Below are 3447 nucleotides of genomic sequence, written 5' to 3'. Positions count from 1 at the left end.
TGGAAGAAGGAAAAAGGAGGCGTGAGCATTTTGGGAACAGTGAGTAGATCGTTTCTGGTTTCAGAGTGACAAATTAGAGTGATTTCTTGTAACATAAGTTCTTTATAAAAGAGAAGAGAAAAATCTGACCCAGCTGTTTTACCCAAATGGCTGGATCAGCATTTGAACTGGAGCCAAACTGACTCACAGTAACCTGAGACAGAGGCCCCAGCCAGTTGGTATAGCTCCCCTAGAATCATGTGGTGCTCCAAAATCCTAAAAGTTTAAGGGCATACACATAAATATTCCCCCCTCCCCCCCCAAAAAAATTGCCAAAAATAAAAAGAAAGTAGTCCTAGCAGATACTTAACTTTGGGAATCCTTTCCCAAAGACCCAAAAGTCTTTGATCTCACCGGATGACCCCTTGACTGTGAGAAGGGAACTTAGCCCAGAACGGATGTCAATGTGAATAGAGCTGCAACACCCTGAATAGGTCTGCATGACTTTGGGCAAATCCCCCAAGCAGATTCCCCAGTCTGTAAATAAACAGTAGAAAAGAATAGGACCTGGCAGGAGGAAGAATGAATTAAGGATTGCTAAGCACCTTGCAAACACAAAGCATTATTTAAATGCCAAAGAAAGTGCAGGATAACAAGTTTCACTTTGGCTTCAGGGAGAAGGACTGTCAACTGCAGGAGCCACTAAAAGTCACAGGCTATAAAACAGGCAGTAATGTGGGCTTTGCCCTGCAGAATCATGTAACCTTGCCTGAAATTAGCTGGCTATCCCAGTTCTGGGCTGATCATAGAAACACAGTTCATCCATAGCCAGAAAAGCCCAAACAACTCAAAATAGAGCTCTCTGCCTGACCTTCAGAGTTTGCCTGCTCTCACTCCTGCAGCAATCCTAGCCACTCCTTAGGCATCCATGTGGTCCCAACCACTCCGTGTGTGTGTGTGTGTGTGTGTGTGTGTGTGTGTGTGACACATCATTCCACTGGGACAATCCAGCAACAGAGGTTTCATTATCCCCATGAATCTAAAATGTAGACCAGTTAAGTAACTTGCCCAACATCAAACAACTAGTTAAGGGCAGAGGCAGAAACGGAAGGTCTGGCTCGGCTCAGCTGCCTTTCTGTGACAATGGAAAGCCTTCACCACTGACCCTCATTCCTGACTAATCCACTCTGGTCACCTCAAAACACCAATGAAGCGTATGTTGCATTATTTGAGCACTTGGTGTGAACTCCTGCCAAAAAAGCAAAAGAGTCCATGTTCTTTATTTCCATATTTCCTTCTGAGATATTTGTTTGTTTGTTTCCTTGCAAGTCTCTTGACTAGACTTTAGGGGAGGGGTTCTAGGGTGGACAGATAACTCTATTGTGCTCTAGAATGTCATCCTCAATTTCAAATCCTACGGGGAGTGTACTTGAAAAGGGGAAAAAAGATGTTCCTAAAGACAGTTTGAAATGTTAGCAGGTTATGGATGAGTTCCTCTAATCAGGTGGCTAGAAAGGAACATATCCCCAGCTAATTTCCAAACTAATGATGAAATTCAGAACAGGTCAGAAATGTCCTTGAGGCTGTCCCTGGTGACTTCTGAGGGCTTCTTGCCTCTATATTCAAAGCATGGATAGATTCAAACTTTGGAGATTCTATCCTTGCACAGGACTGCAGTGAGGGCATTTTCAGGAGGGTGTGCCCCTCCATGAGCTGGTGAGAGATTCTCTTTCCACCCTGAACTGGGGAGAGGGTGAAAGGGGGTGGAGGAGCCATCTGCAGAAGCCAGAGTTGTATTAAAACATCAATGCAAAGTATTTTTAAAGAAATGAAGGCGGCATCTGTGAGTGCTACATGGAAAACACTGCCATTTGGTGATTACCTGGAAAGGGGATAATGTAAAAGGATTAGGTGACCTAAAAAGCAGCTGGGCCAGGTGAGGGCAGATGGCAGAGGAGTTCATGGCCCTTGGGGAGGACAATGAAAACCTAGACTAGAGGACAGACAAAACCAAAGGTCGGGGGAGGTTGGTACTGAATGGCTTGGGAGAGGAACAGAAAAGCAAAATGAATCCCAAATGGCAGGGCTAAAATGTACCACCTGCTATAGCGGGGGAAAAAAAAAAAAAAAAAAAAAATGGAAGAAGCAATTTCAGACCCCACAACAAATACAGAAGTATACCTATAATAAGCAAAAAGACAACAAGTGAAAATCACCACCCCCCACCCACCGCACACCATCCCTATCAGCCAAGCTAATGATGGAAGAAGAAGCAACACTATCAGCTAAGAATGTTCTGTGCCAGACCCCATGCTGGGGACTTTACCTCTATCCTATGGTTGAAACTTCAGACAGCCTTGCTACATAGATATTCCTGTTGAGAGCCTCAAATCCATACGGGTAGGAAGAAAACTCAATTATTTATTTATTCATTTTTTAGACCAACTCTTGCTCTTTTGCCCAGGCTGGAGTGCAGTGACACAATCTCGGCTTACTGCAACCTCTGCTTCCCAAGTTCTAGCAATTCTCCTGTCTCAGCCTCCAGAGTAGCTGGGATTACAGATGCGTACCATCACACCTGGCTAATTTTTGTGTTTTTAGTAGAGATGGAGTTTCACCATGTTGGTCAGGCTGGTCTCAAGTTCCTGACCTCGTGATCCGCCCACCTTGGCCTCCCAAAGTGCTGAGATTACAGGCGTGCACCACCACCCCTGGCTATATTTTTTGTATTTTTAGTAGAGACAGGGTTTCATCATGTTGGCCAGGCTAGTCTCAAACTCCTGACCTCAAGTGATCCACCCTCCTCTGCCTTCAAAGTGCTGGGATTACAGGCATGATCCACCTCGCCCAACCCCATTATGATTTTAGAGAGACAGTTTAACAACCACCTGACCATCACCTGATGTTCTCCCAATGTTCCTGTTTGGGGGAGCCGTCTCCTGGCCTGCTCGTATCTGCCTAACTATCTACTGTAACATTCCTATGTCAGTTTTACAGATGAGCAAACTGATACTTGGAGAAGAGTCTGAAATAGGAACCAGTGAAGCACCAGCACAAGGAAGAAGTAGATGTGAAGGAGAGGCCCGTAAATCCCCGATCTCAGAGAATGTGAAAGGCATAGAAAGATCGAGACACAAGGGCATGGAAACAAAAGGAATGCTTGTCAGAGATGGCTAGCCAAGCAGCCTCTGGGCTCTGATCCCCTACAGGGGATGGTTCTCAACCACAGAAAGCTGTCATGAAATTAGCTCACCCTGAAATGATGCTTAATTGTTCTACAGAAACATTGGCATGTCCCAGCCAGGAGCAAGACAGTTTATTGTCAGATGACTCACTGGGGTAAAGAGGACTCCAGAGGAACGGGACAGGGGCCAAAGGGAAAAGGCCAAAAGAACAGACTAATGTGTATGTGTCTGTTTAAAAACTGGGTAAAATGTCCAATTACTCTTGCCCAAATTATTCTTTGAA

The sequence above is a fragment of the Sapajus apella genome, unplaced genomic scaffold, assembly GCF_009761245.1.
Source record: "Sapajus apella isolate SASKATOON/1434 unplaced genomic scaffold, GSC_monkey_1.0 scaffold63, whole genome shotgun sequence".
In the NCBI taxonomy this organism is placed as follows: domain Eukaryota; kingdom Metazoa; phylum Chordata; class Mammalia; order Primates; family Cebidae; genus Sapajus; species Sapajus apella.
The sequence above is the reverse complement of the archived record's forward strand: the minus strand, read 5'-3'. Positions refer to the sequence as shown.